The sequence below is a fragment of the Peromyscus eremicus genome, chromosome 6, assembly GCF_949786415.1.
Source record: "Peromyscus eremicus chromosome 6, PerEre_H2_v1, whole genome shotgun sequence".
NCBI lineage: Eukaryota > Metazoa > Chordata > Mammalia > Rodentia > Cricetidae > Peromyscus > Peromyscus eremicus.
The window spans coordinates 43,925,582-43,949,517 of NC_081421.1; the positions used below are offsets into that span (position 1 = coordinate 43,925,582).

A 23,936-nucleotide genomic window follows, 5' to 3' on the forward strand; every position below is an offset into this window, starting at 1 on the left:
GTTCGTTAAGGGAGAAAAGCATTTTTGACAGTGGAAGAGCTGGAGCTGGAAAAGGGTCCAAGGCTCAACGGCTCCGGGTCCGGAACCTTGGAAGCTTTCCTGAATGCCGCAAAAGGGCACCTGCCCTTCTCATGAGTTATTTTCATTCTGCTTGGCTTCTGTTTTGTTTTCTGCACATGTTTTATTCTGTTACTTTCAGCCTTTCTCTCAGCCGCTGGTGTCTTGCATATGCCGACCCTAATTTTGCCGGGTCCTCACTCTGTCTTGTTTTCTGCCTCTGGTGAAGAAGTGTATTAAATCACACCACAAACCTCACCACCCTCCAGTGCTCTACACCCCCTCATCTGGAGGAAGGAGTTACAATCTGCCTGGCCTGGGTGAAAGAGCAGGGCCACTCATTTCCAGAAAGCCAAACCTGAACTAGAAGCAGAAAGCCTTTCATGGCATTCAGGAAAACTTCCAAGTTGCCAGAAACTCCCTTTACAAGAAGATAAGACCCCAGAAAGGGCTTTTGGGCCTTAAAAATGCCCAGCCAAGCATTATTCTTGTGCCTTATCAAGGCTCAAGTAACCTGCCTCAGGAACTGACAGGCTCCAGATGCCCCCAGAAGGCTTAAGCCTCCTCTACACGGAGAGACTAGCTGCTTTGCCCAGGCAGCAGACAAGCAAAACTGCCTTCCTTATATGGCGAAAAGTGCCCTGCCCCTTTAAGGCCAAGATACTTGGCTGCAGACAGTCCCTGGGAAGTTTGCAGGCAGCCCCGTCCGGTGTCTGATCCTTGCTGCTGCGCAGGTGAGTGCCCAAACCTTCCATTCCCATGAGCGCCCCCCTCCCAGAATTGTTCCTCAGATGGGTTTGAAAATGCTTTTATGAAAGACTAGAGAATTTGAGCGTCAGCAGCAGATAGGGTGCTGCTTGCAGAAGTTTTGAGTTGAAGGAAAAAGCAAGGTTACTGGAAAAATGTGCAGTAATGCAGCCAGCTTGGATGCGTCTAACTTCACCAGCTATGGAGCGGTCAGGTTCCAGATGCCCGAGGCACTCCGGGACAGGAAAAGTGAGAGCAGATTCTAGGCAACGCCGTGAGGGGTAAGTTCGACTCTTGAGCTATATAATAATCTGGCGAGCTGCAAGTTTGAAGCACACAGGGACGGCAGGAAACAATGCTTCTGCCAAGAGCTGGTGACTCTGTAGAAGCTGGAGTCCGGGGCTGACTGCAGAGGAGAGCGTACAGGCGAATGTCCACCGCAGCTAGGGCATGGAAGGCTGCAGACTTAACCCTTTGTCTGGATCACAGTAAGGCTTGGCTCTCACAGACTCCAGGTGGACCGGGGAGGGCTGCCTGTGAGAAGTCTTGTGATACACTGCAACAAGAGACTGTGGGTGAGGAAGACTCTGGCTGTGGGAAAGTGTCCCCCAAGTACCACGTGAAAGAAAGCCCTGGGGGATTCTGTCATCCACCTGCACGTGGCTGGGAGGCTTAGTCGCCCTTAAGCTGATTATACCTCCATCATTTACTAAGTCAGCTTCCAGATGTTTCTTCCCATGATCTATAGCCTCTCACATTACCAATCTGAAATCAGCTAACGGAACTTTTAAGACCGAAAGACTCGCTGGCGGAGTGTGTGCCTAGGAGAGGCTAAGAGGCATCCATTTGGGACTGGGATTTTATTGATAGCCTAAGGAGAAGTGGGTGTGGCCAAGGAGGAGAATACTTGATGGTCATTTTATCTTCTGCCCCAAGCCTTTTTAATCAAGCCCATCCATCAGCTGCAGCCAAAAGAGAAGTCCGCCCAGGAATTTAAAAAGAGAGGTGGTATGTTGCAGGGTGTGGGGTTGCCTTTCCTCATTGCTCAGTCAGGGGTTATTCATCATTCCGAGGCCAGTTTCTGTGCAGTGCTTGGTGGTAGGAAGGTTTATAATTGGATTAAAATTCCTTACATATTCCGTGTCTTGTAAAAATATTCATATTATCTGAGTAGTCGCTGAAGAATTTATTATTAAGCAATGGAGTGCCTGTGCACTTGTTAGTGCTTCCTCAAGACTCCTAGGAGAAGGTTTTGTTTGTCTCAGCAGGGCCTCCTCCATGCAAGGGCTTCTTCTCATGCCTGGCTTCAGATGGGTGGGCAAAGTCTGACGCTGACTTGCTACACTGAGCTCTAAAGTCATGAAGGACTCTCTTGAGTGTGACCTACTCACAAATACTACTATCCACACCTAAAGTTCACAGTCACAACATAGGTGAGAGGTGAGCTTATGGGCCTAGCTCTGCTTCATTTTGTATCAAGCTGATACTGTCAGATACACTGCAGGCCTGATGATTTGAACTCGATCCCGGGATCCCACAAGGTGGCAGGAGAGAACTGACTCCTGAGGGTTGTCCACTGTCATCCATGGGCATCATGGCATAGAATGTCTGCACACACACACACACACACACACACACACACACACACACACTAAACATATGCATACATACATGTGTATACAATGCTTTCAATACGCATGCAGCCAAGAAAAACAAAATCCGACCCCACCCCACCCTACCCCACCCCATCCCACCCCTAGGGCTGGGAAATCTCTCCAGGTATACACTGTGATTTTCTGTAAACTAAATCAAGGCATTGAAGAAGTACGGCTTCTTACACATCTCACACAGTGACCTTCAGTCACATACCAACTGTATGACTTCACAAGGCCATTTATTTGAAGCATACTTCAGTCTCCTCACTACTGGCACGTGGATTGGAAGGGACTTTCCAATGACGTGGGAAGGCCAATTGGAACTGAGCAGGCCTGGGATACATTTCCAGTCCCTTCACTTACTCTGTGACTGCAGACAAGCTCCCTAGCTGGTATGCACCTCAGTGTCCTTGTTGGCAAAGTCAATGAGTAACTCATTTTTTCTCTCCCCGTGACCTGAAGAAATATGCCATCCCTGGAGGAGGAAACAAGGCTGGGAAGCAGAAACCAGCTCTGTAGCACACACAGGTCTAGAACCACAGAGCTCATTGTCTTCCTTTTAGCCCCCTTTGAGCGAGGACACGGAGCTCCCTGGGAAACCCATCCCTAGTTATTAACCAGGCTTATTGTGGGTGTTCTTAAAGCAAATGCACTTGCACTTGTGTGTGTGTGTGTGTATGTGTGTGTGTTCAGAGACAAAGGGTAGCTGATGTTTTCCTTTGGTATAAAACATTCCGTGTGCCTGAAGAGCACCTGGAAACCATCTCAGCATCTCTGTAGAAGTAGTTCACCCCAATACAAACACTTTAAGGAGACTTTTTTGTTACTATATGGCAGACATGTGCTTCAGTAACAGCGATTGCTGCTACTCTATATGATCTCTTAACACACTCACATGTTTTAGAGAATGTCGCTCTTGTTCCTTACATTGTTTTCATTGCTCAGGCCGCTTTGAGAGAAGGAGTGTTTCACTCTAACAGAGATGTATACGACATGCTTCTATATGGAAGACCATCTTTCTGCCATCTTTAGAAGGTAGAGAGACTTTTCAGCAGCAGAAGCACTCCAATTACATGTCACAGCACATTCACCAGCAGGGGAAGCAGAATGACCCTCCCCCCCCACACACACACACACACAGCCGATCTCCAGTTCTAGACCTAACACCTCTCCCATCAAGAGGCTAGATTTAGAGTACATTGGCTTGAAGTTTAAATCAGATCTGAGACTCTAGGCTTCTTCCTTTGTGTGTCTGAGCCTCAGTTCATATGCATAATAGAATGATAATGGTACCTGAGCACACAGCTGGGGAGAGTCAGAAACATGGCCAGTGCAGGTGACCCAGTCTGTTGCATCCCAATGTCTAACAGTTCCTAGCAGAATTACCAGAGCTCATTCATAAAACAGTGGTCCTGGGGCTCAGCTGGTAAGAGTGCACTTGCTATGAAGTCAACAGGCTGAGTACAATACCCGGTACTCACATACAAATCTGTCTTCCCAATATTGATATTGAAAAGCAGCAACAGACAGATCCCAGGACCTAGCTGGCCAGCTTAGGGTTCAGTGGAAGATCTTGTCACAAAAAAATAGGTGTAAAGCAAATGAGCCAGACACCCAATGTCTTACTCTGACTTTTGCATGCACATGTACCTGAAAACACACAGGCTCATACACCACCACCACCCCACACACAATATATATATATGCACAAATGTCTCCCTCTGACTTCTGCATGCACACACACTTGAAAACCCGTAGGTTCATAGACCACACATACACACACATATATACACACTACATATATGCACAAAAATGAAGTTTTAAAAAGACGCTTGCCCTGGATCTTTTGGCCCTTTGAACTAGCTACCAGTATAGGTATATTTCTAAGGATACACAAATTTTATTTTATGTGTGTGAATGTTTTGCCTGCATTTATACAGGTACACTGCATGCATGTCTGGTACCTGTGGATATTAGGAGAGAATGTCAGATCTCCAGAAGCAGGAGTTACAGATGGTTGTGAACAACCATGTGTGTGCTGGGAATCAAACCTGGATCCTCTGAAAGAACAATAAGTGCTCTGAACCGTGAAGACATCTCCCCAGCCCCTATAAGCTTTTTTTTTTTGGGGGGGGGGGCTGTTTCAAGACAGGGTTTTTCTGTGGAGTTTTAGAGCCTGTCCTGGAACTTGCTCTGTAGACCAGGCTGGCCTTGAACTCACAGAGATCCGCCTGGCTCTGCCTCCCAAGTGCTGGGATTAAAGGCGTGCGCCACCACTGCCAGACTTTTTTTTTTTCTTATTTTTTAATTAAAAAAAAAAAGTGTGTGCTTAAGTAGGACTGAAAAGCAGTTGTGGGGATGGTGGTGGATCTGTGAATGTGGCTTAAAAGCTGCTGGATGTCATGGGGCTTTGGACTGTGTTCTTTAAAGCCTTTAACCCCATGGGGGATGCTACAAAAAGAAAGCCTTGCAATGGAGAGCAGGAAGTGATCCTCTATTAGGCAGGTGAATAGGAGACTTGGGTGGAGCTGAATCACCTAAAACATCTTCAATTATTTGCTTGACTTCTGCAGATGATGTCATTCATTCATGAAGCATCTATGATGGGGAAGCCTGGGGAATTGTCTTGACTAATATCTAGCCTTCAGCTAAAGCTGCACTTGGAAGAGTCTAGAACAGTGGCACCTCCCTCAGGGAAAGGGACAGTTCTCTGTCTGTTGCCTACCTGCCTTGGGGCTGCCTTTGAGATGCTTTCTCTCTGCCTTGTCTTGTAATTCAAGCGCAGGCTTGTCTAGTGTGCTCTGGGTCTGCACTTCCTGTTTGTGGCAAGCTGATGTCTGCCAGTGGGAAATTGTCACTGGAGCGAGGCATGTGGATCTTGCCAGAGATGTGTGGTTGGCAGGGCTTCCTGGCTTTCTCTCTGTTAACCATCACAGGGGGAGCAGACATTCTTCTTCCCATCTCATCACATCTGTCCCTGCCCACTCTGACTTCCTTCTCCCCATTGCAGTAATTTCCAAACTAGACAGAGCATAAAACAAGAAAGCATTCCCTTAGATCAGGTTGTGACCACGTCCCTTGCGTTACTATCTGTAGATCTGGCCTGGGGCCAGAATACAGCCATTTCCTGTCATTGCTGACAGTCTAGTAGACCCACTTTGGAAAGAGGTCCTCTAACCCAACACTAAATTTCAGCTCCAGTACTCCCAGGCCTCGCATCTCTTTTCTTCTGGTGTGTGTGTGTGTATGTGTGTGTGTGTGTGTGTGTGTGTGTGTGTGTGTGGTGTGTATGTATATGTGTGTGGTGTATGCATGTGTGTGTATGTGTGTGTGATGTGTGTGGGGGGGGGGTATGTGGGCATGTGAAGTACAGCCATCTCCTTGTTAAAAACAAAGAGTAATCTTGGTATAGCACCAGGGACAAGATGGCTTCCACCTTTTACCCCTGATCTATACTGGTCAGATGACAGCATCTCATCCCACTGGTGGAAGCTCAACTCCACAATCTGACCGGATTAGCTAATGGGCACAAAGAGGAAGGGGAAAGTTCAGGAAATAAGAGTCCTTTTCTCACATCCTCATCAAATACTTAGTACCGTCGAATTGAACTGTAATCATACAAGCATTGTGTCTTACCTATATCATTTGAAATTCTCCCAGCAGCCCACAGTTCTTAGTATCCTAAAGCAAACTGAAAGAGATTAAATAGGCAAGGTCTCACTAGTCAAGAGAGGGAGATTTGATGCTCAAATCAGACATGTCCAGAAAGTTTTCTCTCTTTTCACTCGTCTTGGACTAGAAAGTTAACTTGTCTGTCAACTCCGTTCTATTGGCAGTAGATGCCTAGGGTGCTGGGTTGAGGAGTCACAGGTGGGCGCAGTGATTGCTGGGGGTTCTAGATTGGCAAGTCACACTTGTGAGGGCTCAGGAACAGAGTGCATACAGCTAAGTGCTCTTGCACATTCGAAATCATCATATTGTTCCTAACTTTGCCCATGGATCACTTCTACTACATCTCAGACTCATAGGAAACGTGTAGACGAACTTCTAAACAGTCTCATTAAATAAGAAACACAGAGCCAAATACAGAGGTAATAGCCGAAGAAATCAGAGAACTAGTGAAGAGCCACGACTACCTTATCTTACCACCTCACCACCGTCGCTTCCCCAGAGAGATCTTCTTCCTGTGTAACCTGTGTTGTTTTTATTGCCACCACCACCTGACCCTGCTTATGGCTCGCTCTGACCTCTGATCTCCAGGCAAACTTTATTTATTAACATACAAATAAAATCACATTTCAGTACAAAAAAAATATACCACAGAAACACAAGTTCAAGTTTCCTTTTATTTTGAAGCTGCTCCATGAGGAGCAACAAAACTTGCCTTTCCCTCTCTATCTCAGAAAGGAGAGTCCAATTTTTTGGAGAACAGTAATAAACAGTAAAGAAAAATTAGAGGCGATTTATTTATAGGCAACAGTCGCTAATGTAGACATCCTGCTGTGAAGTGGCAAGGACAAGAGAGACACATTAATTACAGCCTTATATGCAAAGTCTTCCACCATGACACAGCCGGTGGCCTTATACGGAAACAATTCGCTATGATTTAATAAGGAGGTAATGATATGCCCAGTTTAGTCCCTCCCTCCATCTTTAATAGACAGTGTGGGACATTTTCTTCTCAGTTTTATACAAAAATGAACTTGATGATGCCTTTTTGCTTCATCTTAACACTTATTAGTCTGGTCGGTTGGATTTTTTGAGACGGTCTCCCTCTGTAGCCCAGCCTGAACCGGATCTCTCCATGTAACCCAGAATGGACTTGAACTCATGGTAATCTTCCTGCCTCAACCTCGTGAGTGCTGGGATTACAGGTGTGAAGTACCATGGCCAGCTCATCTTAACATTTAGTATGAATAATAAAATCATACAACTTAATGACAACCATTATGTTCAATCAAAACATTTATTAAAACATATCCTTAGGGGGCTAGAGAGATAGCTCAGTGGTTAAGAGCACTGGCTGCTCTTCCAGAGGTCCTGAGTTCAATTCCCAGCAATGACATGGTGGCTCACAACCATCTGTAGTGGGATCTATGCCCTCTTACGGCATAAAGGTGTATACGTAGGTACATAAAATTAAAAAACCTTTAAAAAAGTTGTTTATAAAATGTATCCCTAGACACTGAAGATACAGTAGAAATAAAACAGGATTTACAGTGTACAGAAAAAAACAGACAATAAAAAAAAAGAAGGAAGACTGTGTGTAATACCTGTCCATAGAGGAGAAGGCTGTACCCTCTGGACGGCTCTCCGTCCCTCCTTCCCTCTTTATCTTTTTCTTTCCTTTTGAAACAAAGTCTCTACATAGCCCAGGCTGGCCACCCTTATAATCAATTTTAGCACTCAAGAGGCTGAGGAAAGAGGGTTGTGAGTCTGAGGCCAGCCTGGGCTATATTAAAATATCGGCATTTGGGAGACAGAGTCTGGTGCTGAATCTGGTTCATTGTTGCTGAGATGCACTCAGCCTTATCTTACTCAGACCACACTGCAGAAATGGTCTCTATCGAGAAACCCTCTAGAACCCTAAGGGCAGCTCAGTTAAGAACTGTGCCTTAGTTCAGTGGGAAGCTACTGAAGCATTGGGAGCTTTAAAATGATCTTTAAAAGATCAGTGTGGGCAGAGCAGTGGTGGTACAGACCTTTAATCCCAGCACTCAGGAGGCAGAGGCAGGCAGATCTCTGAGTTCAAGGCCAGCCTGGTCTATAGAGTAAGTTCCGGGACAGCTAGAGCAGCACAGAGAAACCCTGTCTCGAAAAACAAAACAGAACAGAACAAAAAAGATCAGTTTGAGTCAGACATGGTGGCTCGCACCTTTAACTCCTTCACTCAGGAGTAGGCAGATCTCTGTGAGCTTGAGGCTAGCCTTGTCTACATATTAGGTTCCAGGACAACCAGGGCTACATAGTAAGACCATGTCTCAAAGAAAAAAAAAGTTTGGAAGCTCTTACCTGTGATCTCAGTACTCAGGAGGCTGAGGGAGGAAGCTTGCTGTGGGTTTTTAGCCAGCTTGGGGTTACATACTACATACTGAGTTCTAGGAAAGACAAGGCTACAGTGTGAGATCGGGTCTGAAATGAATGAATATGGCTACTTTGGCTAGTAAAGTGGAGGGAAAATTGGAAGGGCACAGGGATCAAAGATCATGATTCAACAGGATATCATTCCAGCTGTCCATTACAAAGATGATGGCAGCCTGGATGAGGCACGTAGTGGGAAGCTTTCTAGAAGATCCTGCCTTCAGAACAAAGGTTACTGTCAGGCCCAGCTCACAGGTCTATAATTCCAGCACTATCGAAGCAGAAGCAGATGGATCTCTGTGAGTTCCAGGCCAGCCAGGACTACACAGTGAGACCCTTTCTCAAACAAAAGAAGCCTACGAAGTAAATATAAACTGTTTCTCATGACACTCTGAAGTTATCTTTTCTTCTGAGAGACTTTTCCATTGTAAAAGCAGTTGGTTTCCTCTATACATTAAGGAGTCTTCGTGGCACCAAATTCTAGAACTTAACCTTTCCAGTGTCAGCCAGATCCCCTTGTACTTTTGCCCTGCCATCCACCTGCATTTCAAGATGTTCCTTCCTCAGAGAGAGAATCAATTTGCCTCCAGCTCACAGGGAGAGGTGAAATCGTGTGTGCTCCCTGAACAACAATATGTAATTTCCCGCCATGAAGGGTCAACAGGAATGAGCCTACGTGTATCATTTTACAAAACCTGTGTCTAATCACATGAATTACAGGTACCAGATCTGCATTTCTTCTGCTGAAAGGGTAACATCAAAATAGCTTGAAGAGATTGCAGGCATTTTCGTGCTAATTTTACTACAGTATTAAAACCTTCCAAATAGCTTCCAGGTGCATAAACTCTGTCTCCCCAACCCAGGCAGTTTAGCTCCTGGGACTTTAGAGGATCCCCTACTGCCTCTCATCACAGCTACATCTTCTGCATCCCTAAGCAATGGGTCTACAGACTTTCTCCCAGAAGGTCTCTACACGCAGAGACCCGCAAAGCAATGGGAACCTGGTGATTCACCTTCATAGGCCCCGTTTCTCTCCATCCTGTCCACTGGCTGAGCCTACAGCACTGATTAAAGAGGGAGAGGGAGAGTAGATGGCTGGCTGCCTGTCCACTGGTGAATGTTTCCACTGGGTGATAGGTGCCTCTGCCGTCATACCTGGGTCCTCCCCACATATGCCCTCAGAGCTGAACATGGTGACTGATCATGATGGGAACTGCCTACCTTCCCTCTACATCAGTGATTCTCAACCTTCCTAATGCTGCAACCCTTTAATACAGTTCCTCATGTTGTGGTGACCCCCAACCATAAAATTATTTCATTGCTACTTCATAACTGTAATTTTGCTACTGCTATGAATCGGAATGTAAATATCTGATATGCAGGATATCTGGTATGTGACTCCTGAGAAAAGGTTGTTCATCCCCAAAGGTATCGCAGCCCATTTATTGAGAACTACTAATCTAAATGGATGGAGTCGGGTGCTCACCAACTCATATCCTTCCTGCCTTCTACTGTCTGAATGAAACTGAAGAGAAACAGAAAGAAGGCCACTACTGCCCCCACCTCCAATCAAATTGTACCTTCTTTAAACTTATCGTGACATCTTCATCAGCCCAAGAACTAAAAAGCAACTAGGGAGCGGTGTAGTTCAGTGGTAGAGCATGCATGCTTAGTATGCATGAGGCCCCGGGTTCAATCCCTGACATCTTCACTTTTCAAGACACAAAAGTATTGAAGCAGTCTACCTCTTGCCCAGCCACCTTTCCCTGCACTCGGGAGGCAGAGGCAGAGGGATCCCTGTGAGTTTGAAGCCAGCCTACTCTACATATGAGTTCCAGGACAGCCAAGGCTATGTAGGAAGACCCTGTCTCAAAAAACAAACAAACAAACAAACAAAACATAAAAAGCAGCTAGGCTCTCTTATAGTAATAAAACCCCAGAGAGAAGGCTGAGATGTACTTCTGTTGTGTGAGTACTTGCCTAGAGTACAGAAAGCCTTGGGTTCCCACCCAACATGCAGCAGGCTTTCTCAGACAGACAGCTCCCAAATCATGACAGGAAGACTTACTATTAGTTATGAATGCTCGGCCTTAGTTTAGGCTTGTCCCACTAACTCTCATAACTTATTTTAACCTGTTTCTCTTCATCTACATTTTGCCTCGGGGCTTTTTACCTTTCTTTTATTCTATATGTCCTACTTTCCTGCTTCCTCCATGTCCAGCCGGCTGACGGCTGCCTGGCTGGCTGGCCCTGAGCTCTTCCTGTCTTTCTCCCTTGTCTCCTCCTACTACTTATTCTCTCTGCCTGCCAGCCCCACCTATCCCTCCTCTGCCTAGCTACTTGTCGTTCAGCTTTTTATCTGACCAATCAGGTGCGCTAGGCAGGCAAGGTGAAACAGCAACACGTCTTTACATAGTTAACCAATTATTCTGCAACACAAATAAATGCAACACATCTTTACATAGTTAAAATATTCTATTCCACAACACCAGTACCTCATGAACTTAATGTGGTGTTGTACCCTTTAATCCCAGCACTGGGCAGGTGGAGGCAGGTGGAGGCAGGTAGGTCATTTGACTATGTAGTGAGTTCAAAACACAGCAAAACTAAACAAATGGGTTCTGTCATCTCTGGGTCATGGGTGTGGCCCTACAGGGGGTGACACACCTCACTGCTCAGTCAAGAACAAAGCGGGGGAGGGGACAGCACCTCACTTGTGTTTCAGAGAGCGAATACTTCACATCCAGAAATCCTGTCTTACCTAGTAGCTCATCACACAAAACTTGGATAAGGTCACCTTGGTTTTCAGAAACACGATGCTGAGGGGGGATTCATTCAAGACTGAGATGCCCGAGAGGCTGATGTGTGCATCCTCTCAGGCTCCTTGAGGCTTCTTGCACATGAAACCAAACCAAACCAAACCAGCTCCACTCCCCCTGCCCCTCCCCAGCATGACCAGGCTTCGCCTTTCTTTGTACCTCTCTCCCAGCCCTCCGGTGTCTGGCAGGGCGCTGCTCTACAGGCTTTTGTGGTTTGTTTGAATCTCCAGCACGGAGCTGTGTACCCGACACTCAGTCGGTGTGCAGTAAATGTTTGCTGTTGAGTGAAGGGAAAGGGAGGACGTGGAACAAGAGGGTAAGCCCAGCCAGCTCAAAGCTATAAGAGCGTTTTTTGCTTAACATCATGTATTCTTTCCTTCCATACCATCTGACCTTCTTAGAATGAGAAGGCAAGCGAGAGAGAAGGGAGTTTTGATATTATAACAATAAGTTTTCAGCTGCCACAGTTCTAATACCCACGTCTCCATCAAGATGCACATTTCACACAGATGTTAGAAATAGTAGCCTTACCTAAAACTAGTATAAACTTACTAATAAAAATTTCCAGATTCCTTGCTTAACGTAATGCCTCTTTGAGCTCTTCCTAGTCAGGAAAAAGAAAACCAAATTCTAAATCAGAGAGTTTAAAGTGGACTGCCTTCTTTGCATAAGCTTGGGGCCTCTCATTCACTGAAATACAGAACTACCAAGACTCACCATTAGAATTACCGAAGAATGTAGTTCAAACTCCTGGCCTGCCCACTCAAGTTACCAAAAAATGGTAAGGCATTGCTGGTGTGGGAGCCAGGTACAAGGTACAAACCCAAGTCCGGATAGGAGCTTGGTCTTCAGTCTGAAATAGGACCAGTGGCAGAACTCTGTCCTAGATCAGGGATGCCTTGCTCAAGAGTGTCAGGCCTCAGGAAAGGGTCAAATGTAGCCATCTGTGCCGCTGTCTTTCAGACAGGCCCTGTGCTGGGGGGTGTACCACCCCAGGATTACAGCAGGAACACGGCCCTTCAAAGTGTATAATCCCCACTGGTGTTCCCTCAGGACACCGCATAGATATTTCCTTGAACGTGAGGCAGGATAGTGGCATCTACAACCTCATCATCTGGGCGTGATGTGCAGGGCTCATCCATCCATTTTCCTAAGTCCTGTTCGCAATGTGGGTGGCAAAGGTTTTGAACTCAATTATTTTTATTTTCCTGTTCAATTTGTAAAGAAGGAAGTTCTTTGGGTGCTTACTAATTCTATACTGGAAGTGAGCCATGATACAAATGGAGGTTGGATGGTATGCTGGCTGGTTTTGTGTCAACTTGACACAGGCTGGAATTATCTGAAAGGAGGGAACTTCACTGGAGAAGATGCCTCTGTAAGATCTGGCTGGAGGGCATTTTCTTAACTAGTGATTGATGGGAGACGGTTCAGCCCTTGTGAGTGGCCATCCTGGACTGGAGGTCCTGGGTTCTACAAGAAAGCAGACCTAGCAAGCTAGAGGGAACAAGCCAGTAAACAGTACACCTCCCACGGCCTCTTCATCAGCTCCTCTTCATCACTTCCTGCCCTGCTTGAATTCCTGTTCTGGCTTCCTTCAATGATGGACTACAGTGTAGGAGTGTAAGCCAAATAAACCCTTTCCTCCCCAACTTGCATTAGTCATGGTGTTTCATCACAGCAATAGTAACCCCAACTAAGACAAACGGCAGTGACAACCCTTATTCTGGCTCATTTGGGACATATTCTTTTTCGATGTGTATGTATGTTTGGTACAGGAGATTTGATCCAGGGACTTGGGCAACCTGAACAAGTGCTCTACCATGAGTTACATCTCTAGCCATGTGAGTGGGTTTTTTTTGTTTTGTTTTGTTTTTTTGAGACAAGGTCTCATGTAGCCCATGTTGGTCTGGAGCTCATTAGGTAGCTAAGGCTGGCTTGAAATTCTGATCCTCCTGTCTCAGCCTCCCCAATGCTAGGGTTACCATCATGTGTCTGTCTCTCTCTCTGTCTCTCTCTGTCTCTCTCTCTCTGTATCTCTGTCTCTCTGTAACTGTCTCTCTGTGTCTCTCGGTCTCTCTGTAACTCTGTCTCTCTCTCTGTCTCTCTGTCTCTGTCCTCTCTCTCTCTCTCTCTCTCTCTCTCTCTCTCTCTCTCTCTCTCTCACACACACACACACACACACACACACACACACACACACACACTACATGCTTATTGGAAAACACTTTATGGGTGTGGAAAACCTATTACATTTAAGGAGAAATACTTTATCTGCCCACCCTGCTTACTAGGGAGACTCAGCGCACATTTTTTTCCAGAGGGGAAAGGTCCAAGGACCACCTCCCCTCTCTAGAAGCTGGCATTCTGGTACAAGGCAGCCCTTGGGTGGAAGCCTGGAGAACATCAGAGCATGTAAGATGTGGCTGTGACACGAGCCAGTGCCAGGTGAGCAGCACGCCCTCAGCTGCCCTGCCTGGTGTCACTCCGTGGTCACACTGAGCCCTCTGCTTGGTGTGCCAGCTCAAAATTTCCTCGTGTGTCACTCTTCGCGCGCCCCGGATAGCTCATTTTTCCTGAGCCTGGGCTTAGCCAAGTTCCCCGCATTTGCCTTCTCTGATCTTTCTGCTAACATCAATCTCTTCTAATTATCTTCTGTTCCGTTTCTTTGAACCCTTTCCAGCTGCTTCCATTTCTCAGGTGTTTAATACAGAGTCTGGGTGAGGTTCAGGCTCAGTCAGGTCGAGGCAGCTGCTCATCTCTGAAAGGGGCTAAGATGGTTCGCCAAAGCACCCCCCAGTGGAGAGCCAGGCAAGGCCGGCGCACAGGTGGCGCTCAGCGCGTCCCACCAATGGGAGGAGTCCGTTATGGTGGCTTCTAAATGGCTGGCGCGTTCCAACTGGCACTCGGGTGCTTCCCACCCCACCCTCAGCTCCGGACTCACTCTGGTCTTTTTCTTTCTTTTTTTTTTTTTTTGTTTGATGGTTATTTTAATGATTATTTCTTTGATGCTGTAGTTTGTGCATTTAAAAAAAATTGAAATTCCTTTTGTTTTTGCCCATATAGTTAGTTTGGTTTGTGTGATAGGAATTTGACAGATTACCATTATTTATGAATTATTCTGTTTTATCCCTTGCCAGAAATGACTCCTAATCATGTTAATATTCTCGTATTTTTAAATTCTATTAGAGAGTAGAATCGGCCTCGGTGTTTGTTAATTTTTCAGTTAATGAGCTACAGAGTAAGATTCGTGCTGCTTTGATTGTGAGGGTTTGGGCTGAGGACATAGAAAATCAGTGTCTTAACGTGGCATGACTATCTGGAACTCACTTCCAAATAACCCAGTGGGGTGAGGGAGGTGAGAGGCCCTGGGCATGAGACTACCCTGGAGTTGCTGCAGTCAGGAGAGAGCTACATGGGACTCATCCTGCTCCTCAATTACTCAAGTGCTACAAGTGTTTCCATATTAAAAAGAGGGTTTTAAAAAGGGATTTTTTTTTGTTTTTTACTTTTTGGGGGGCTGAGGGGAGACAATCAAGACAGGGTTTCTTTCTCTGTATAGCCCTGGTTGTCATGGAACCTGCTTTGTAGACCAGACTGGCCTCGAACTCAGAGATCTGCCTGCCTCTGCCTCCAGGGTGCTGGGATTAAAGGCATGTGCCATCACATCGGGCGGGATTGTTTTTAAGGAGCAGGAAATGGTTTAAATAGGCCGAAATCAGAGACTTTCCCGACATCAAGTTCTCTGCCACCCTCTCCCTGGTCACTGATGCTCCAGAGGGCTTGACAGCAAGTTTATTGTTTATTTCAGATTCCACTCATACCTCCCTTTCTTTTGACGGGTTTCCTAAGCCACCCACAGGAGTTTAATCCCCCTCTGACATCTTTTGTAAAACACTTTCCGATAATGCTTCCTCTGAGGTTTAGAACCCTGACTGTAATCTGTAATCTCTGGCATCCTTGTTGACTGCAATTGATGGAAAAATCCTTCTTCCTTCCTAGTTCCTGAGCTCTTTGGCCTTTTTCAAGTCTCTCTCTAGAACCCAGTGCCTGATAACATAGGTATCTGGACAAATAAACAATAAAGTAAACAGAAGAATGCATAAATGTATACTGTTGTCTCCTTGGGCAGCAGCTCCCTATGCAGGGACCTTCGTCAGCCTCTCCATCCTTTCAGCATCCCTCTCCAGTCACCTGATGACCCAGCTGTCACCCAGTGTCCCCACCTCAGCTAAATCCTTCCTGTTCGGTGTTTCAACCAGACAATCACGTTCTACAGTGTGACACACACTCCTTTTTTGATGCTACTCAGACACATGTGTATTGATAGTCTTCTACTTACATCCACACAATGGGAAGAGGAATTAGTCATCAAACCTGTGATTTCACAGAGAATGTTGTTTAGGATAAAAAAAGTGTAGGTAGTGCTGTTAATCGACCTCACCTAGTCTCATAAATCAGCTACAAATGTTCAGGTGTAATCATAGATGTCTCAAGCCTTCTATAACTGAACTCTTGGCTATGCCTGTTGGAAGCTGACAGCATGATCACAGACATACTGAAATATCACTTTCTGCAACTGCAAAGTATAAACACATATGCTTTTTTTCTTATGAGACAGCACCTCATATAGCCCAGGTGACCTTGAACTCATCTTCCCGATTCCATCTCCCGATGGCTGGGATCACAGACTTGTGCCATCGTGCCCGGCTCTACATGTAAATAGAATTATAAGAGATGAAACGGCTAGAAAACCTTTTGAACTCTCCACCCACACCCTTACATAAGCTCAGAGTCAGTGTGGGTGAAAGTAAAAACTGTCCGATTGTGTCACGGTTGTGAACTCTTATCTTGGTCAGTAATAATCCAGCCGGAGAGCCAGTGTTGATCCACCTGTTTAATTTATTGTGTCTCTCAAGTGCTGTGTTTGCGGTTTTGTTTGTAAAAGTTTAAGAATGCTGCTTATATAAAATTCACTACATTTCATCAAGTCTAATGTGTTACTAATATGGAAAGCACATCATTATTTTAGGTGCTATTAATAATAGGAATGGGGCTGGAGAGGTGGCTCAGTGGCGAAGAACGTGTGCTGCTCTTCCCAAGGACCTCAGCTCAGATCCCAGCATCCACTTAGAGCAGCTCACAACTGCCTGTAATTCCAGCTCCAGGGGATCCAACACCATCATTTCCGGCCCCTGTGAACACCTGCATTCACATGCACTTACCCACCCCATTTCCCACCCCACATACACATAAATTTTTAAAAAGAACAGAAATGGGCTGGGGGTGTGCCCCAAGGGTAGAGAACTTGCCTAGTGTGCATGAGATCTTGGGTTCAATCCCCAGCACTGACTGACAACATTTCTGTTATTTATTTATCAATCATAATAGCAAGGGGTGTGGCTCAGTAGTAGATCTAACACTGCTTCTAGCACTGTAATAATAGTAATTGCAAGATGCCATTGATTGCAAGAAACTCCTGATTTCTAAAGCGTGATTTAAATTGTGGGATACAGAATATGCACACCGCTTCTACTTCAGCAGAGAGGTTTGTACTCTATTGATAGTAGTGATATGAAGTTTTCCTCTCGAGTGAGTTTAATTTTAAAACAACCCAATCTAAAGAAAAATAGAATACAGACTTGGATAAAGAAGGCCCCCAGAAGTGGTACCCAGGTCTTGGCCTAACTGCTGTTTGGCTCCATTTGCCTCAGAGCACCAAGTGCTCCGTGGAACATGAGAGAAGGATTTGGGTCTAGGTTGAGGAGTGCAACTATACAAAGAAAGGTCTAGAAAGTAGACTCATTACATGTTCTAGAACAATCCACACTTGCCTCTATCTAAATAAAAGCATACTCAGAGATTTGTTTTGTTTTGAATCCATTCTCTAACAAGGAGGGGATTTTTTAAATTAATTATTTATTAAAGAAAATTGGCTAACAAAACATTTGATCTCTGGGATTATCAAATCAAATCACGGTCTACTCCCCTTTTCTATAATACATTTGCCACTTAGATTATGAGGAACTTCTATCAAAGTATGTTTCATTGGGAAAGTGCAAGACATGAGTGGTTTCCTGTTTCTCAAATAAGAAAAGTGAGGAAAGAATGGCTTTCGTGGTGTTTGGGGAGACTGCAGTTTCCATTAGGAGTCTGCTGGTACATGGCTTCGTGCTTCTCGGCCTTGTAGCTCCGATTCTATACTCAGCCAGGCCGTCAACTGCTGGGCACGGAGGCACCATTTCGCAAAGAGCTAAACAGAATCCCTTGTTCTAATCTACGCTTATTCTTGAAGGTCACTGTGAGTCATTAGCCCCCAAGCAACAAAGCGGGAGGTCACAAGGCAGACAGGCTCCACAGCACACACATAGCCTGCTTTAGTAAACTTCACTGTGAAGCTTCTCGTGTAGGTGTAATTGAAAGAGAAATGGAACACATCTCCACATTCTAATAAAGACATTCTTTGTAGTCAGCAAATATGCGCACAATATTGTGCATCAGCGAACCTGTTACATTATGATAAAATGTAAAGGCCCTAGGAAATCATATATAGGCCACTGGCTATTAGTGTGATTTTTAATATGTAGTCAGTAACAATTAACAAAGCCAATAATGTGTCTGCAGCTGTTCCTGCTCATTGGTACTAATGATACTAGAAATAGTTCTAAATAGTAATGCCAGTTCAACACTGTCTCTTCTAAGTCCTTTATGTTTATGAATTCTCTCATGGAATAACTTTATAAGGAATATTTTCTGATATTTTTAAAAGTCACTAGCAGCATATACCAAATTTTAAAAGTCAGACATAGAAAAATAAATTTATACAAATACACAAGTTGACCTTTTCTCCAAGCAGACACACTGGTCAAAAGGGCCAAAGATCAAAGAAAAAGAAGGTGGGGTGGAGTGGGCTGGGAAGATGGATCCTTGGATAAAGAGCATGCTGAACAAGCATGAGGACCTGGGTTCAGATCTCCAGCACACACTTAAAAATGCCCAGACTGTGTGTGCCTTAGACCCAATGCTTGGGGGAGGGGTGGGAAACAGGCAGACCCTTCCCAGGTGGTCATTGGCCCACCAAGCTAGTCAAAACAGTGAGCTAGTTCCAGGTACAGTGAGAGGCCCTGTCTAAAAGACAAGGTGCAGAGCAATAGAAGACACTGGACGTTGTCCACTGGCCTCCATGTATGCCTACACAGACAAGTGTCCCTACACACACACACACACACACACACACACACACACACACACAGCCATATATGTGTAGCTGATAAATTAATTTTGTCTTGGTGTCTTTTTTTTTTTTTTTTTTTGACGAGATCTCATTTCGAGATCAGCCTGCCTCTGCTTCCCAAGTACTGGTGTTAAAGGAGTGCGCCACCATCATGCTGGGTCTTTGTCTTAGTGTCTCGGTGTCAGGATTCGGGATTTGATGCAGGTGGTGTGCTGAGAAACAGTAAGGGAGGAGGTGCTAAGTAGGATGTGTAATCAGAAAGCCCACTCTCAGCCTGGTGGAGGCACAGAACAAATCCCATCCTAGAGGAGAGCTGAGAGTCCCGTGACCAAGCACAGTGGCTGCAGGGTAAGGTACCCAGGCCTACTTAGAGCAAAAGCAGCTCAAACTCCATGCGGTGGTGTGACTGGAAGGCGGGGGGCAGAGCAGCTTCCATGTTCGCACCATGAACAACTGAGTTCAGAAAGTTACACAAAGGTGCCATTTCCTCTCATGACCCCCCAAATTTAAAAGATGAAAAATGAAAAGATTTTCCACTTAATTTTTTTCTTTACCTTTTCCTTTAGTTTTTTAGCCCAGAAAGTTCAAATGCCAACTCCCTGACAAATTTGCATAGAATCAATTTCCCATTAAAAACACATAAGCTTTTAAGATATTGCTCTTTTTGACCTTTTCAGCCCAGTCTGCTTCCTGTAGAAAACATAGAGATGAATTCCCTCACTCTAGGCTGGTTCTCTTTTTCTTTCTTTCCTTTTGTTCTAGGGAACAAACCCAGAGCTTCAGAATATTGTTATTTGACAAACTGGAGATTCAGGCAGCTTCAATCCATACTTTCTATCACCTTTTCATTTTTATTTATTTATTTGTCATGCACACGGTGCTTTGCTAGCCTGTATAGCTATGTACCACACATGTGCCCTGCAGACCAGAAGAGGTCATCAGGTCCCCTGGGATTAGTGTTACAGAGGGGTGTGAAGCACCATGTGCTAAGAATCAAGCCCAGGTCTGTAGATGTAACCATCTTGTTAAATAAGAAACACAGAGCCAATGCAGAGATGAAAGCCCAAGAGGTCAGAGCAATAGCTAAGAGCTAAAAACCTTACCCTTCACTGCCGCTGCTGTCCTCCTCAGCAAATGAGCTACTTCCTGTGTATCTGTCTTTATATAGACTTTCTGTTCTGCCTTCTCATTGGTTGTAAACCCAATCACATGACCTCCTCGTCACTGCCTGTCTATACAGACCTCCAGGTCTTTTATGGTTGGTACTGAGATTAAAGGCATGTGTCTCCATGCTGGTGGTATCCTTGAACACACAGAGATCTGCCTGTCTGTGATTGGGATTAAAGGCGTGTGCTACCACTGCCAAACTTCTGCTATAGCTTGCTATTAGCTCTGACCCCCAGGCAACTTTATTTACTAACATATGAATAAAATCACATTTCAGTACAAATAAAATATCACCATACAGGTCCTCTTAGCTACTCAGACATCCCTCCACCCCTCTATTAGCTTTTTAATAAAAGTAACTATAGCCAGGCATGGCAGTGCATGCATTTAATCCCAGCACTCAGGCAGAAGAAAGTGGATTTCTGTGAGTTTGAGGCCAGCCCATTCTACATAGTGAGTTCCAGATCTGCCAGAGTTACACAGTGAGACCTTGTCTCGCAACAAAACAAGTAATTATGCCTTTCTTTATAAATTTTACGAGTTCATCTATTATACTCCAAACATTATCAGTCTCTTAGATATTTTCTAAGATATTTCTAAGAAATAAGATATTTCTAAAATATTTTTTAAATTTACTACATGTTGTTTTTTTTTTTCAACTTTTTTTTCTTTGGTTTTTCAAGACAGGGTTTCTCTGTGTAGCTTTGCGCCTTTCCTGGGACTCACTTGGTAGCCCAGGCTGGCCTCGAACTCACAGAGATCCGCCTGGCTCTGCCTCCCGAGTGCTGGGATTAAAGGCATGGGTCACCACTGCCCGGCAGTACATGTTGCTTTTATTGAGACATTTTTGTTGAATTGCTTGGGAGCTTCTTTCAACCAAGTAGCTTTCAATTGACAGAGCAATGCCACCAAACATGCATACCTTCATTTGAAATTCTGGGTGGATTTGGATAAAATTAACATCTTTCCCAAAGTTCACTTAGCCCTTTACAATTACCTCCTAAGTTGGCTGGGACACTTTGGAGAGTGAAAACTTAGTGTTGACAGTTAGGCCAAGATAGCAGGAATGGAGCAGGACCAGCCCCCACAAGACAGCAGGGATGGAGCAGGACCATCCACACAAGACTGCAGGGATGGAGCAGGACCATCCCCTCAAGACAGCAGGGATGGAGCGGGATCATCCACACAAGACAGCAGGGATGGAGCGGGACCATCCACACAAGACAGCAGGGGTGGAGCAGGACCATCCACACAAGACAGCAGGAATGGAGCGGGACCGTCCACACAAGACAGCAGGGATGGAGCGGGACCATCCACACAAGACTGCAGGAATGGAGCAGAACCATTCACACAAGACAACAGGGATGGAGTAGGACCATCCACACAAGACAGCAGGGATGGAGCAGGACCATCCATACAAGACTGCAGGGATGGAGCGGGACCGTCCACACAAGACAGCAGGGATGGAGCAGGACCGTCCACACAAGACAGCAGGGATGGAGCGGGACCGTCCACACAAGACAGCAGGGATGGAGCGGGACCGTCCACACAAGACAGCAGTGATGGAGCGGGATCATCCACACAAGACAGCAGGGATGGAGCAGGACCGTCCACACAAGACTGCAGGGATGGAGCGAGATCATCCCCTCAAGACAGCAGGGGTGGAGTGGGACCATCCCCTCAAGACAGCAGGGGTGGAGCGGGACCATCCACACAAGACAGCAGGGATGGTGCAGGACCATCCACACAAGACTGCAGGGATGGAGCAGGACCATCCCCTCAAGACAGCAGGGATGGAGCAGGACCATCCACACAAGACAACAGGGATGGAGCAGGACCATCCACACAAGACAGCAGGGATGGAGCGGGACCATCCACACAAGACTGCAGGGATGGAGCGGGACCGTCCACACAAGACAGCAGGGATGGAGCGGGACCATCCACACAAGACTGCAGGGATGGAGCGGGACCATCCACACAAGACTGCAGGGATGGAGCGGGACCATCCACACAAGACAGCAGGGACGGAGCGGGACCGTCCACACAAGACTGCAGGGACGGAGCGGGACCGTCCACACAAGACTGCAGGGAGGGAAGTGGATCATCCACACAAGACAGCAGGGATGGAGCGGGACGGTCCCCACAAGATAGCAGGGATGGAGCGGGACCATCCACACAAGACAGCAGGGATGGAGCGGGACCATCCACACAAGACTGCAGGGATGGAGGTGGATCATCCACACAAGACAGCAGGGATGGAGCGGGACCGTCCACACAAGACTGCAGGGATGGAGTGGGACCATCCACACAAGACTGCAGGGATGGAGGTGGATCATCCACACAAGACAGCAGGGATGGAGCGGGACCATCCACACAAGACAGCAGGGATGGAGCGGGACCATCCACACAAGACTGCAGGGATGGAGGTGGATCATCCACACAAGACAGCAGGGATGGAGCGGGACAATCCACACAAGACTGCAGGGATGGAGTGGGACCATCCACACAAGACTAGAGGGATGGAGCGGGACCGTCCCCTCAAGACTGCAGGGATGGAGCAGGACCAGCCGCACTAGTCTTATAAGATGCCAGTTCCTCAGCTATGATTTTACAGACAAATTCTGGGTCCCTAGAGCTAAGAACTGAGGTTCAAGTGACCATCCAGTGATGGGCAAAAAGAATAAACCTGCTTTTGGTGTTAAGTTTGAAACTTGCATGCCTGTATGCCAGGCTGTGTGGCTCACTGGTGCAATGACTCTGCCCTGGTCTTCCTGGTTGCCCTAGTGCTCACTCTGTGCATTTGCACATGAAGCTTCAGCCGTTTCTAGGCTCAGACAATTTCATACAGTTCCCTTTCACAGGATGCCACCGGGCCATCCAGGGAGCTGCAGGGACTGTCTTGTCTGTAAATGCAGGGATATTCACATCCAGTGCCAAGGCTCTTGGCAAAGTTCCTTGCTGCTCTCCAAGCTGTGACCACTGTCTATGGCAATGCCAGCAGCCAAGTCGGATCATGAAGTGACAAGAACAGAGTTCTCACCTCCCTGAGTCTCCTGCAAAGATGCCCTTCAGCATGCATAAGGCAGAGAAACCAAAGGCTTAAAGAGGCAGCTTCTCTTGTCTTGGGGTCAAAGGACACAGACTTCTGTGCCTATCACTTGGGATGCCATTGTGAGCCCTTGGATCGAGTGACCTACAACCTTCCCCAGCTTATCCTAAATTACACCTCCTAGGGAAGCTCAAAAAAAGAAAAATGAGCTCAGGTTTGCTTCCAGACTTACCTTTTCAAAACTGCTGTGGACTTTAAGACTGTGGAAGATGATGGCAGAAAACTTCTGCAAAAATAAAGTTTAAGCAGTTGACTTGTTTGTTCCTTTATTAGAAGTACAGCAAGCTCCCTCTCTTGTTCTCATCAAAAGAGAGCAAAGTTCCTACTAACAGAATCTCAGCAGGGCCTCTGGATACTGTTGTGTGCATTGCACAATGCACATTCCCAGAAGGTGCCATTGACTTCGACATCTATGTGAACAGTGCCAAGTGGTTCCACCGACAGGGACCTATTGTGCAGGTGAGGGCCTGATGGACATCTTTATGTGACTTTTCTCTGATAAAGATGCCATCTTGGCTGAGCCTAGCCTTTTTTGTTCACTGATACCTACAAACCACGCTTGGTAATCGTCTTGATAAACACACACACTCCCCATTTCTGTAAGATCCAAACTGTCCGTCAGTCTAGGAGTCCTGGGATCAGATTTGGAAAGCATGTCACTGGATTTATTTTGTAAGTACTATTTGGTCTAGCTCTAGTCATTGAAGAATGTATAATGTACAATCACGTCGTTTAATGGAGAATCAAAACCTTTAAGATGTGTATTTTAACTTTTATTTTATTATAATTATCTGTGTGTGGTGAGGGGGATGTTATGTGTGGAAGTCAGAGGACAATATGGAATTGGTTCTCTCCTTCTACCTGTACATGTATTTCAGGAGCAAACACATTGTCAGGTTTATGTAGCAAGTTCCTATATCTGCTGAGCCATCTCTTGCTGGCCCAAGAGGTGAGTTTTAAACGAATTTTTCTATTAAAGTATAGCACTGTCATTGGGGGGAAAGGAAATATAATCTTAGATATACTTGGGGCTCCATCTCCAAAATGTATGCACAGATAGGCTAGTAAGT

At 45.9% G+C, this 23,936-nt stretch overlaps 1 protein-coding gene across 1 annotated transcript in view; it reads left to right on the forward strand.

Annotated features, from left to right (window-relative positions):
• The first annotated feature begins 740 nt into the window (after positions 1 to 740).
• The window catches only part of Schip1 (schwannomin interacting protein 1), a 163,503-nt gene continuing 140,307 nt past the window's right edge, over positions 741 to 23,936 (forward strand). Inside the window, exon 1 of the mRNA XM_059265463.1 lies at positions 741 to 791. The gene's annotated coding sequence lies outside the window, so the exon portion shown is untranslated. The remainder of the gene's footprint in view (positions 792 to 23,936) is intronic.